General features: G+C 46.0%; 1 protein-coding gene across 4 annotated transcripts in view; it reads right to left on the bottom strand.

Moving 5' to 3' along the window:
• Positions 1-14,410, bottom strand: part of LOC121590633 (elongation of very long chain fatty acids protein AAEL008004) — a 42,777-nt gene that overhangs the window by 27,195 nt on the left and 1,172 nt on the right. Inside the window, exons 1-2 of one of the 4 annotated variants that reach the window (XM_041910468.1) lie at positions 10,088-10,691; positions 2,449-2,521 (exon numbers count right to left, since the gene is read on the bottom strand). The gene's annotated coding sequence lies outside the window, so the exon portion shown is untranslated. Of the gene's footprint in view, positions 1-2,448; positions 2,522-10,087; positions 10,692-14,410 lie in introns of those variants that run through there. The other 3 variants (XM_041910469.1, XM_041910464.1, XM_041910465.1) reach the window with 3 other exon arrangements.

Raw genomic sequence — 14,410 nt, 5'->3', positions numbered from 1 at the left:
CCTGCATTAAGCCGATCACAAAAGAACATGAGAACCTAACTTATAATGCGAATGATATCATGCATCTTCACCATACGCCGCTGAACGGGTGTGTTGATTGGCAAAAATCCAATGAATCAGAACTAATGTGTTGTTCTCTCGACTCATCGTTTTGCTGCGGGATAAGGTCCCGAAAGCATATCCCATCCACCTAACGCCGGAACTGACGGCAAACTGTCTAATGTCAACAAAACGGACTTGGCACCGCGTGTGTCGAATAAAAAAACACGTGAAAACTATCCACCCCCTTCGGATCACAATACGACAATGATGTCAATGATGACGGCGAAATTACCCTCAACTGGTGTGAGTTGAGAATTTCGTTGGACGTTGTTGTGTGTTGGCGTGCTAATTGTGTTAGCACCGTCCTCCAGTCCAAAGGTACATGCGCCTAGTGTTTGCCGAACTCATCCGCTGTTCGACTTAAGTGGACGTTTGTTGAGAGTTAGTTGAAAGGTACATCTACCGCACTTTTCACAACAATGTATAAAAGGTTGGTTGGATGGTGTCAGTGTCGGTAACAATAATTAAAGGTTCTTGGACCCGCAATTGGGGACCACAATTTTGGTTGAGTAGATTTGGCAGCAAATAGGAAAATTGCTGGCTCAAACCGGGTTTTACACCGTGACGATCCAACAGCATACATAATGCATCATACAATTGCAGTCTTGTCGAAACATGTCCAATTGTGTACCGCAAACACACACACACACACACACACACATCCAGTTTGAGAACGTTTTCCTTCCATGCGGGCTTTCGAGCAGTTTGGAGAGGGACACACACGCTGCCAAATTAGAAAATGCAAACCTCCTGAGTGAGTCGATCGGCTGGTCTGTGCCGTTGATTTTCCTGTTGCCGACTCGTCGGTAGCGCGTGAGGAATGGTGTTGACGTCGACGACGAGTTGACACACACGGCGACAAATGCGACACACACAGCAGAGCACCACCGACTGGCCGAGCGCAATCGGCGAACCAATTTGAAACGAGAATGTTCTCCAACCGTCATTCAACATAAAATTGCAATAAATAACAGGTTCTTTCATAACTCGCACCACATGCCTTACCGCCGCAGTGCGTGCGCAGTGCGGCCGAACATCACTGGGTCTACCCTCCGCTATTTCACATCCTCCCCTTAGCCCCCTCTTGTGCTAATCATGCATCTTGCCTTTTCACAGCCGCCACTAATAGAATCCTTTCGAGACCTCGCCTCGCTGGAGGCTTTTCCTTGACCGTCAATCAAACCATTAGGTTCGGTGATAATTGCACCGCAAAGTCGCCGTGATACGTTCTCGATATGCGCGCGCTGATACATCGCCGGCGGTAAAGGTGGCTTAGGAAAAGACTAGAACAGGCGAATGAACTTTTCGCGACTGTCCCCGAAGAACGTTGCACTCGCGCAGGACCTGATTTCAGTTCACGGTGATAGGATTTTTTTTGAGTTGGACTAGCAGCCAACGGATTAGTGAGATTGACATTTCTGTCCTCAGAATCTCAATTCTACAGCAGCAATATGCAGCACTTTAGGCTATATAACACACCAGCAAGTAGTACCGTTGGCCAACCCAAATAATACCAGTTGACCTAGCGAAAACTGCATCTCCATAGCAAACCAGTCTACTTCTAGCACAAGTCTACCTCTGTGACATCGAAGACATCTCGTTCCTGTGGGGAAACGTATCGTCTTCCAATCAGTGTCACCATCCGACTATGTGATGAACGCTGCTGAGATGTCTCGAACCAAAACAGACCTCAACGTCGTAATCGGGAAGCTAACCTTCGATTTTTTCTCCGCAGAGATTTCTCTTCTCCGTATACCTGCTAATTAGTTCGAGTGGAGAAATAAATAACCTTTCAGAAGCAACTAACCACCTCCACTACCACCATCATCACAACACGTTGTTGTGTTACAACTCCAAGGAAGTCGTACACTGTTCTTGATATACACACACTAGCTTCCTCCTGCCCACCTTGACCTTGTTTTGGTGGTGTATGAGCACCACCTCGACACTAGTGCACGCTAGTTCGTAGTTTTGTGGAGCATATTGTTCTTATTTCTTCTGTTGCATCCTGTACCTATGCTATTTTTGCAGGCCAAACACTCCGCGGCCAAAAGTCCGCAAGGCACGGCGGAGGTTCCCACACCTCTTGTTCCAAAATATCACCATAGGCCGCCGGTTAGCCGAGTGTACCGAGTGGGTTCTACACGTACCGGACCCAACCGGATAATATATATATATATATATATATTTAGCACCTGTGTGCTCGTTTCATGCGCTGGCCTATGATGAGGATACTATTTTTAATTGAACATCGCCCAAATTCGGTGCCAGTGCTTGTACGACGACGTCTACGGTCGAAGAGTGAACGAAAAGAAAATGGGCGTTGTATGTATCGCGGGGACTTACCTTTATTCGCGTGAAGGGATGGCGATGTACGGTTACGAACCACGGGATTGGAAGTTTTCGTTGAGGATGATATCTACGAGGGAAAGAAGAAGAAAAAACCGAACCGGTTAAACATCCGAAGAATGGCATTGAGCATTTGTTACAGTGTCCAGAAGATGAAAACTCAACAAACACTGGGGATTTTGAGGCTAGCTTTAATATGGATGTTATTCGAAAGCGTATGCTTTTGTCTTACGGCCGCTTCACGCCCTAGTGACTTTTTGTTTGAATTCCGCTTCACTACTAAACTGATGCTGAAGGCGTTTTAATTCACTGGATGCCCTTCCGCCCAGTCCTTCAGGAAATGTAAAGCTCAGCGTGTGTCTTATGACATAATTTGACACATTCCAAAGCCATTCTATCACGTGCATTTCTCACGCATGACGCATTAATTCACTCTCCACTATTTTGTTTGACCCTGAGATCGAGTTTCTCGAGTCTTTCATGGTTCCCAAAATCTGTGACCCTCACACCGTAGCGCCCGCCCTAACGCGCGCATATGCCAGGATGAACACTCATGGCCAAAACAAAAGGAAGCAATATTATGATGCAACGGATGGTCAGGGTTCGTCCAACAACAAATGAAAAGCCCTCGTTCCTCCGTTAGCTGGAAACATCAAACTGCTGACATTCACCAACTCGAACCGAGTTGGCCGCGTTCTTTGCTCCTTACCTCTACTACCTTCTCCGTGCTCTACGTCGCTATTGCCACACCCGTTCGTACCCGCCACCCTGTTCCGCCCTCGCTGTGAATCGTCGGTCGCTTGTCGGCCAAAATGCTGTATACTGCGTAGTGTGTCTTGCGTTTAACCTCAAAAGAATGAAGCACACCAGCAAAAACATCAACAAGCGCTGCACGGCACCGAAATGATGCACCTCGGGGCACGTCCTGGGCCCGCGATACACAGAGAGGCAGAGAGCGAGAGAGAGAGGGCTGTGTGCACTCAAAACCTGACCAACGCAAATGTCTCGCCTTCGGTCCAACAGGCACAGCGCGCCCTGCCCGAAGAAGCGCTCGGGGGACGATGGCATAATAATAATCAAATAACACACCGGCCAGCCGACCGGCGGCCACCTAACGTCTCCCTAACGACGCAGGTACCGAAGGATGACAACAGCTTGTCGCACACTCTCACACACACATACCTATGGCGCAGACTAACCTTCACCTGAATCGAAAGTGAAACCCCCCGCGATTGAGCTATGCTGGGGAGGAACCGGTCAACGGACGTTTAGCTGTCGCCGTAGATGCTTGGTTGCTTGGTTGGTTGGTTGGTTTGCGCTGAGTTGGTTGCTTTTGGGGTCGAACGCCAAGCGACAGCCAACTGTTAAACGACAACTGTTTGGCTTGCGCCGAGCTGCGATCGAGATTTCGAGTCAATTTTGTGAGCGGCGCATTCTCAAAGAAAATCCGGTCGAACGGGCTTACATGTATCATACCGGAGGGCGGCAGGGTAGGCGTCGAACTGCTAGTGCCACAGTCGAGGATGGCTTTGATCTATCAGCGTTGGTTCCGATTTCGCTTTTTGTAGTTGATTGAACAAAAACGACAAGAGACGGTCTGGTCGGTAGATGTATACTCATACATATCAGTGCATAGTTAAAAAAAACTAGTAGGAGCTTTGTCTGAACTCTGTGAAAAATACTTGTTGTGTGCGGTGAATGAAATGTACTTAACACTATGGCGTCGCACAGTGGCTTTCGCATAATGCTTTCACACCGCCGTAACAACCGTATACAAGGGCGTGTGTTGCATTACCATTCCGGCCAGCATCGTAAATGTGCTTCCTTCGCCGGCAGGCATTCGTCCAGGCAAACAAATAACTGTGTCAAGATTAGAAAGAGGACAGTCACCTCCCCACCCGATTCACACGATCATTGACAGCTGAACAAATCGACATATGAACGGGCTGGACTGGAGGAGACCAGCTGGTAGGTGAATAGTTTCATTCATTCCGCCACATAGAGAGCATATCACTCCACACGGTGATCCAACCGAGCAGATAGCAGCATGGTTGATGACATTGTGCAGAGGCCAGCCATTTTTTAAATCGAACTTTACTCTCTAAATGACTCAAACGCAACTTATTACAAAGGCTCGGCGCGTTAAATGAACAAGAGCGCGCAAAGCATCGTTAGAATTTGTCGAGCGCTTTAATAATTATGGTCACGCGGTTTTGTCATTTACCTTCCCTACCTTCGCGCCATATACGCACACCCGATGAATAGCAATGACACACACACACACACACACACACGAACTTCAATTGCTGACTTCAGAATCGGGAAGAAGTCACACGAGCAAAGACGAATCACCTCTATTCAAGCCAGCATTGACATCCGGTTTCGTCGCTTGCTGGTGAGAATGCGACAAGCGTGATCACTTTCAGGCCCCGGTCTGCCCGTGCACGGTGGTCATGTGCTGCCCCTACTGATAGTGTGGTACGGGGTGGGTTGACTATGCTCATATATAAGAAACCCCATTTGCCGTAGTTCCTCGCTCTTTGCAAACGGTATGGTTGCCCGCTTGGCCACGGTTGCCAAATGGCTTCATTTGCTCCCCCGTACGGTAGCAATTTGATTGTTTTTCACTAGCCGGCACTGTGGCACGATCGCAGAGGAATGGACATGTTTCGTAAATTCCATTTTTGTTCCACTGTGTGTATGTATACGACTGTTAGTGGTTTCCGTTCAAAAGCAGCCGAAACCGAAACCAAACCACACGTCAGCAGCTAGAAGCTCGGCAGAATGGTGATTACAACTGCGATTGCATTAGAATGCATCTCCGCGCTGTGCCTGTCTGTCATCCGATCATTACTGGTAGCATATGTTTGCATTGGTAATGGCTGCACAGATCATTAGGAGGGAGCAAAAAGGGAACCATTAAGAAGGTAACCGAACGAGACGACGGCCGCGCTCTATTGCCCCTTCCTCTTTCCGCTAGCGCCGACGAGTTGTGGGTGCTCATTATGCTAAAAGCTCATGTGAACGGCCTGTAATTATCGGTGGCATAATTGGACATTTAACAACTGCATCATTGCAGTTCGCCATTCGCCGTTCAGCTGCGCGTCTGTGCGATTGTGATTGTCGTTCTCAGCCTTCTGGTAGGTGTTTTGTATTCACTTTTGGGTTAATTTTTGCATTTCCCGAGTAGGTGATAAGTTTCTAAGCACATACGCGCTGCGATTGCTGTTATTCGTCAATTTTTGGAACCACGACAATATATGCAAGATGTTATCCGTTCTTCCCACATTCCCTGGCTAGTCACCCATCGTGAATAGAGAAATTATCTCAGCATCTCATCAAAACCACCAACGAGCGGCTATGCGGAACACATCTCAACATGTTTTAACATAACACGTTTTATGACTTCATTCGCATTCAACAGCCTCCTCCACTGGTATAGAAATCGCAAGCTTGTTTCCCGGTATCATTGACCGCGAAGATAAATTATTTTACACGTCATATGAGCGCAGTGCATCGACATTTGTTCCTAAAAAACGGATTTTTCTCTATACTAAAAACGCTCATCTATAAGTTTTCACCTCCGCCCTCTTTTGAACCTGAAATGATAAAACTCCGCTATGCCACACAAAGTTGACAAAACAACTTAATTGGAAGTCCGTCCAATGTTGCTAACAATAATTTGATGAAATGTTTCTTCACGCCGAACCAATCAACAAACACACACACACGCACAGAGTGCATATATTGCTGTGAAACCGTGATACCAAACTCCTCTGAAGATCATATAATAATGCAGCCAGCGCTGCTAAAACGAGCGCTTTTCATCGGATCTGGTTGAATGTAGGTTGAATGATTAACGCTCATAAACGATTTTTACCACGCACACTGTTGCGGTTTGGTTTTTGGAGCTAGATAACACACCCGTCGACTACGAGATCGCGTAACGATACACCTAGGCCAACACAAAAAAGGCCCAATCCCATGTGCAACCGGCCATCTAATGTAGATGGTTGATCATAAACTATGAGGGAGCTCTATCGCTCTTCCCGCACTGTCCGGTTGTGCGTGGACATGTTTCGGGTTTTTATAGGCTTTTCTTCTCAGTTGTGATACAAGAAATTATCACACATGATTCCAGCAAACGAGAGCAACATGCGCAAGCCAGAGAAAGACGGAGAGCAATCGACTTATTTTGGCTGAGTCTAATATACTGTAACTGTAAATTAGAGAATTGCATAATTACACGGCCATCAGCGGGTCTTTTTTCAGCAAACTAGCACAATTCACCTTCTCTAGCTTTGTTGAAGGATTGCACTCAACAATGAGTTTCCCGCGTAAAGCGAAATTTAAGCTTCAAGCAATATTTTTTCGATTTAATTTTGTCCAGCACAGCATATATTCCTAGCCATTCGTGCACTAGAAATGGAGAACGAGGATGCCCGCCGATGCCGTGTGCACTTATGTCCGTGACACACGCTGTTGGTTGTCAACTCGGATGCGAGTGTTTGTGTGTGCGTATGTGATCGATGTTGAGTCTTTCAGCTGTTACTGGCATAAATCATACGGTTTGTGCATTTGGATGGAAAACATGCCATGAGACAAGTATCCACCCCCAAAAATCGTTCCGGTCCGATAGGGGTTTCGCTTTTACAACTATTTCTTATCTTTTTCTTTCGGTGGCATATTTGAACATTTTAGAGATGTAAAGATATTACTAGGAAACGTCAGCTTAACGTAATGTTTGCCATTCGAAACATTTCCTTCAACCCCACGAAGGTTGTCGATGCTTACGAACCATCTGATTAGTTTATGATTGATAACGAAACGTTGTCTCTTTTCATGCGCGTTAGATGCCGTTTTGTGTTACATGAGACATTATTTGTTGAAGGCACATTTGTTAAGGCATTCGCATTAAGAAACTGGACGCAATTATCAACACTGCTAGGCAAATATAGCCAATGCTCAAGGAAAAAGTACAAAAAATCATCACGTGTTAGCATTGAACATATGTTGCCGGCACGCCGGGCCCAAATCCGAATATGTACGATTGACGATGACTAACCACCCCCTTTACAACTCCCATATTACAATCCGAGCTGTGTGTGTGTGTGCGTGTGTTGGTACATCAAAATCGTCGGAAGTAAACAATGCAGAGATAAACGGTACCGAAAGTGCCATGCTAGAGAGCATTAATCATCAGGCACTAAAAGGGCTTTGAGGAATTGGCGAATTTATTTATTGCTTGTTCGCCTAGCGACGAATCGGGGGCTCGACTATCGGGTTAACCCCCAGATGTGACGGTGGTGTTGGTGGTGATTGGCTTGCGTGTTGAGTGACCACAACAACACAACACTACCGCCGGTCGGAACGCGCGACTGTGCTTCCGCAAACATACCTTTGCTGCAGGACGCCTTTGCTGGATGGAAAGAACTGGAAGCTCTTGGCGGTTACATGAACTTGGAAGTTTCGCGATCAAACACGTCTATTACCCCACATACAAACACACACACACATACACACACATACCGAAAGGAACAGGTGAAACGGTGGCCCGTGCACGTCGACCCAGACGCGTCAACCCCCCATTAGAATGCATACCATTGGGCCGCGAAGTGCACCGTGACGGGGCAGATATTGAGATGGATGGATGGAAAAACCGGTAGACCGACCGGGCGTGTGTGCACCGGCCGCATTACACCTAGAGTGTGCTGCTGCAACCGGTTGCAACACATGCTATTTGCAGTCTCGGGGTGTCTCTCCGTCGATTGCAGAGGAAGGAGCATGCTGAGTATGTGTTTGTACGCGGCAAATCTTGTTGCTCCATTTAGATGTGCATCGGGAGTCCATCTACGGCAATGAGGGAAACTACTGATCATAACAGCAACCGGTACCAGGTGAAGGAAAATGAATGAAAATAACTAAAATTCCATGGCTTTGCGCACAACAAAAAAAATTTATCCGGGAATCAGCGCCCATCATACACCAAAAAGCGTCTTCATTTCTCATTTTTTGTCGTTAATCGTTCCGTTGAGAATATAAATAAACATTATTGGCATTACATAACCGGAACAGACTTCTTGGCAAAGAAAAGCGATGGAGACATGCGTTCGCTTTATCCTTCTCTAATGCAAACAACTGGTCTTTTTTATCCTTATAGCAAGTGATAAAAATTAATAAATAAAGCAAAACCTTAGATATCACACACATCAAACCAGAATGTGCCGCGGGTCGTTCTACGCTGAGACAGGGAAAATGCGACACACACACGCGCGCGTTAAAAAGTGTGGCGGCAGATATTTTGTGATGTGGTGAGATGAGCGGCTGATAAAGAGAAACCGAGACGAACACAAACACTCTCACATGGGCACAACCAACACACTGTGCAAACCCTCTGCCGCACAGAACGATTGCCGTCGCTGTTTGTGGCCACCCTCCTCGCCAGTATCGTCCTGGGGGAGGAGACCTTTCTCCCGGTCACCCGCCACCCCCGGCAGCTCGATGCAAAAACTGTGTCACGCGCGCGCGAGATGGAACCGCTGCCACGGCTGTTTCCGTGAGAGGAGAATCGGCCGATCTGGCGCACACGAAAAGAGTGCTTATGTAATCCATGTGATTGTTCTGTTGGCGTTCGAGGGGAAGGGCATACACGCAGGTACACACAAACTTCTATGCCGGACCACTGTGCCGGACAAACTGCCCGAGAACGGGAAAGCACGGCTATTTCGGTGTGTGTATTAACCGATTTGTAATCCATTTTGGTGGCGAGACTGTGCGAAAAATGCATTAGAACTCATTCACTTTCACTGCGGCAGTCACCCACCTCCACCGTGTACGAAATTCTTTCCACGAACCAACCCGCCTGCGTTGCACCGCCCAATGCCCCTTTCCCCTAAGGGGTGTTGATTATTTTCGCCGCCTCGTTCAAGGTTCATTCCCGTTTCTTTCTCACGTGGTGTGCCGCCTCAATTGGCGGCTTGGCATTCTCCGCCGCCACTGCCTTCCTGCTGTAACGCAAGTAAGAACCCGCTTCTGCCCTTTCTTTTCCGTCGTGCAGGCCCTGCTACTGGTGGTCTGCTTTACTATTCATATTCTCATTTACGCTTAATTAACTTCCCAGCCTACTAGGAGACATGAGCTAACGTGTGCGTGCGTGCGTGCGTGTGTGTGTGTGTGTGTGTGTATGCGTTGTATGCCTCTCGCTCTATTGCCTCTGTGTACGCTTTCGCTCTAGCAGCTTGTGTGTAGGGGATTGTGCTGCACGCGATCTGCGTAAAGTAACGTCAATTCTTCTTATCAGAAAATGCCCAATGACAGAACCGCGCACCCTTGCACACACATACACACACACGCCGTGCCACCCGCACCTCGTACACACATGCCGTTTGTGGTTACATTTCCCGCGCACACACATTTTCCCGTTCCCGTTGATGGTGTGTGGTGAAAAATGTGTGGTGATAACAGGCACTCCCCTCGCACTAGTAAAGGAATAGCGGTAATTATGGGGGAAGGGGGGAAGAAATCGAGTGCACTTTCGTCGTTCACGACATTTCCGTTCCTCTCTAGCCGAGCCCTTCCCTCCTTAGCTGGCCCCACCCATCACACGCACACATCACACTGTTAAAGCTGCACTTACTTGTTGCAATGCTGCAGGGACGGCAATTCCGATGGAGAACAGTTTTTTCTTCTTCTACAACTGCACTTTGCTCTCCGCAACTGGCCGGGAAGAGCAAGGTGAACCGGGAGGTGGATTGTCTTTGCCAAAAATGAGCAACAAGCAGCAGCACTGGGACACACAAATACACCAAACGAGGAAAAAAATATAAAAAAAAAAACGGTACACACAAGTACGGTCACAAGAGCACACTCGCGCGCGCGTTAGAATTGTTTCTTTGGCTATAGCCTCTCTCCCAAAACGTTGTTAAATTCTTCTTGGCGACAAGAATTGCACTTGGGGATGTTGGCCGATTGCACTTAGAGGGCGACCGCTCTAGCACTTGGTGGTGCTAGCGAACAGACGGAACACACGGGCTGAGATGAAGCACCGACCACACTACGGCAGCAGCAGGAACGTGAATGTGTACAGCTCGCGATCTAGATGGGTTTCCTACGCATCCAATGTGATTGTAAGCAACTGACGCTTCCGCTGGATTTTGACGTTGGTTTTAGCGAGTTCTCCCACCACTGAACCGGGGGCGGCCGTTTATATCAGCACGGTTTGGCTCCCGGTGGAGCGCGTGCGGACCAAGCAAGCACTACACACACACAGACACATACAAGTGCGCGCGCGTGCAAGTTGTCTCTCCTCTCGCGCGTAGCTGTACCATAGGAGAGAAGGATACACACGCACAGCAGAAAAACCACGTGCCAGGTGAGCGGGAACCTGTTTGGTGCAGGGTTAGTGATGCTAAAACCCAATATTAGTAGTATACGTTGCTTCATGCAGTTAACAATTTCATTAAAAAAAACTAAAATATTGTTCATGAACAAGTGAAGACAGACATACATTTCCTTTAACATCTACATCGTTGAATTTTTATGTCAAATTAAATAAATTTAAAATTTTATGTAAATTTTTTTTCTCTTTGTATGTACGTATAATTTTCGCAAACGAAGCGTAAATATTCATTATCAAATTTTACAAAAAGTTCTCATTTTCAAAATAGCATAGAGCATTTTTTATAAATGTAATCTGTAAGCTAGCATTCGTTATATTTTGGTTCAAAACTACTCAAATACTTTAATAACTAATTTCGTGTTATAAAAAAAACAACTACAATATAACTAAAATTAAATAAATCGTAAAATCACACCAAACATTAACACGGCATAAATTTCCAGGAACGATAAAACCAACCCACCATCCCTGTACATATTCTTGGAGCGGATAAAGAGAACAGAAGTTTTTCTCACAAAACGATATATCGCTCCCACCCTTTCGCTGCTCGCGCTCTCGCTCTCACTCTCTCTCGCTCTCATGCTCTCACTTTCTTTCATGCGAACACACACGCGCGCATTCAGCCGGCATCTTACGCACACATCTGTTGTCCGTTTTGGCAACAATTTCTACATTCCCATTTCCAGCTCATAATGGGATGCGAAAATGCAAGACACACTGTTGATTCTTTTCCAAGGCAGTTCATTGAAGACTCACACAAACCCACTTTCTACCTCGTTCAGTGAGAAGAATGCAGCGAACGAGTGGATGTGGTTTTATATGTCATATAGAAAAAATGCTGTTTTTTTCTGAGCTAATGCGTATCTTTGCTCAAGCTACAACATGTAGCTATAACATTGTTGAATTAACTATTTTGTTATAAAATATACCGCTTTTAAAGTTAAAAATGCAGCAAAGAACGGCTCGATCTCGTTTACACTTTTCAACCCCCAACTCTAGACGCTGCACCGTTTCGCATGTGCAACGAAAGCTCAATATCGTTCTTGGGCATGGCCGTGCACACATACTTGCACAAAAGAACGGACCGTACAGCCGTGCTACAGTCACACGGTCGTGTAAGGTCATTCCGTCAGGATAATTGTTATATTGCAGGAAGCAGTTAACCGATCGGGTACGTCGAATGACCGTTGTCTGTGTGTACTAAGAAGGACGCACTAGGTTAGTTAGTCGTTTAAGTACACAATGCTCAACTGCTAGCTCAAACTGCTGTTTCATGGTAGATCAACTAGTGTTTTTACAGTTTTTACCTGTTGAATGGTTGCTTATTGCACATGTTTGTTAAAGCTCGTACATAAAAAATACAAATAATCCTTAGTATCCAGTCCAGAAGGTCACCTTATGCCAAATACACGGTTATTCTGTAACCGAATTACTGCCATAGACAGGGAAGCTGACAAGACAAACAACTAAGAATCGATTTAAACGAAAACAAAAGTACCAATCAAAACAAAAACAAATCCGTCGCCCTAATGAATCATCCGGCGTGGTCCGAAACTGCGTAGGACCGATTCAAAAAACCGGTATCACTGGGCAAAGATTAATCGTACGCAGCATGTCAACAAAGCATTATTATTAAAATCCAGACCGGTACGCGCTAATCATAAAACGCACGGTGTGTAGATGGCTTCCGTTTCAAATAACCGTTTCGAGCTGCAACCTTCACGCGGTACCGGAACAACGGACAACTAATTTACTAGCACGGAATGGTGGATCAAGGCGGTAAGGCGTGAAGAAGAAAAAACGCTCACCATTCATGGCTCTCCGGCGTTGCCTCGGTGGGTGGACATAAACCCTTGGACTACTGTCTACGAAAGAAGCTTTTTTACCCATCAACCCTCCCAGCCTACAAACAAGTGACCGGCAGCCATGAGCATATAGTTTTATGAACTCTAAAACATGCCTTTGACTTCTCCGTACCCTGGTGGTCGTGGTATGATCTGGTGAAGATTAGCCGTGGCACAAGTACCGGATACCCGAGCATCTGTTTTTGTTTTTTTGTCCCTGTAAATGTTTGTTCATTTGGATTTATTCGCCTGTTTCTCATAATGTTTGTTGAACGTGACGGTAAGCAGGTTTAGGACACCGTTTAACGTGTTTATTACGGAGGCTTTGTTTTATACTCAAGGTAATAAAGGGTAAACAATCAGTGTAAAAGCCAAACGAATTGAAAACAAAACAAAAATAGACAGATCTAAAACATGATGATCTGGGTCGCATTAGTTCCAAAAAACATGAATGCTAATAATTCACTTAAAAACTGCTTTCGACAGAAGTTCTGTAGCTTTAAACTCTGTATGTGCTAGATCAACACTACTAGATCAAGCAGAGATCAACACTTCATAAATGTGTATCATTGCCAAGATTAGAACGAACTGCCACGTGAATTAGCTCTAACATTCCGATCTATTTCAATGGAATTTTTCACAACTTTTCCTATGCTAGTAAAGATACACATTCCCTACAAATGTGCCTTAAACGATAGCGAGCTCGTGTATCGATTAAAAATACAATATATCTACCCGCTTACCGGCTTACGCCAGCATTACCTATCATTTACGCAAGTAGCGTGAATTGGGCTTTTCTCTTGACGCACTTGCTGGACACAATAATTGTTGATCTTTACTTTTTCTCGCGCTTACTGCTGTAAACGCTCGATGACATTCGCATATTTGCAATCACAACACACGCTTTTTGCTCACTGCTCGGGTTGTAATTGCACTACTCGAACATCTGACGTCAGGGAAGGTTAGGTCTGAGGTAGTATCGTTGTCAAATACCGCCGTTCGCTTTGTACATTTACATCCTGCAAACAGGTACTTCTACAATGTAAGTACAGCATCACCATCACCATCAGCTGGAGATCAGGTGGCAGTACAGGAACTATATGAAAACAACCTGCTCTCACTCTCTCCGGATTGCGTCAAAATTTCCGAAGTTTCTGGATGTACACTCCAATCTTCTTTCTTCAAAAGACACATAAGCGAGGTCTGCTAACAGTGAAACTTCCCCAGAGGATCATACTTTGGACTTCGGATCCTCTCTGGATGGAGTTCTGCTTTTAGTGCTTTCTGGTTGTAGCAGAAAACATGGCTACTGCCGTCGCAAAAGCTCCACAAAAGCAAACACACGCACCAATTTGCAAGCAAACAGAACGCAACCTCATCACCCCATCTTGGAGAAAACGATCAAACCGAACAATCTTCTCCACTTTGATGATCTGCTTGCTTTTCGGTCTTCCAAGATACACTCGCGATATTTACATGCCGGGTAGGACCGAGGAGCCGCATGGGACGGACGTACGTAATTTTTTTGACTTCAGCAAAAACAGTTCGCCAACAAAGCGACAAAACCCTTTACACATTGGGATTTGCCAATCGCTTCCGCCGTCTGGGTAGAGAGTTGGCTTGACTTTTTACGTGATTCTACGATCAACACAACTTTTTACTGACGCTGGCTGCTGGTAATGGAGTGCTGGCACCTTGGTAGCCACGCTCTCTTACA

Source organism: Anopheles merus, chromosome 2R (genome assembly GCF_017562075.2).
Source record: "Anopheles merus strain MAF chromosome 2R, AmerM5.1, whole genome shotgun sequence".
Classification (NCBI taxonomy): Eukaryota; Metazoa; Arthropoda; class Insecta; order Diptera; family Culicidae; genus Anopheles; species Anopheles merus.
This window is presented reverse-complemented; position numbering and strand designations above follow the sequence as displayed.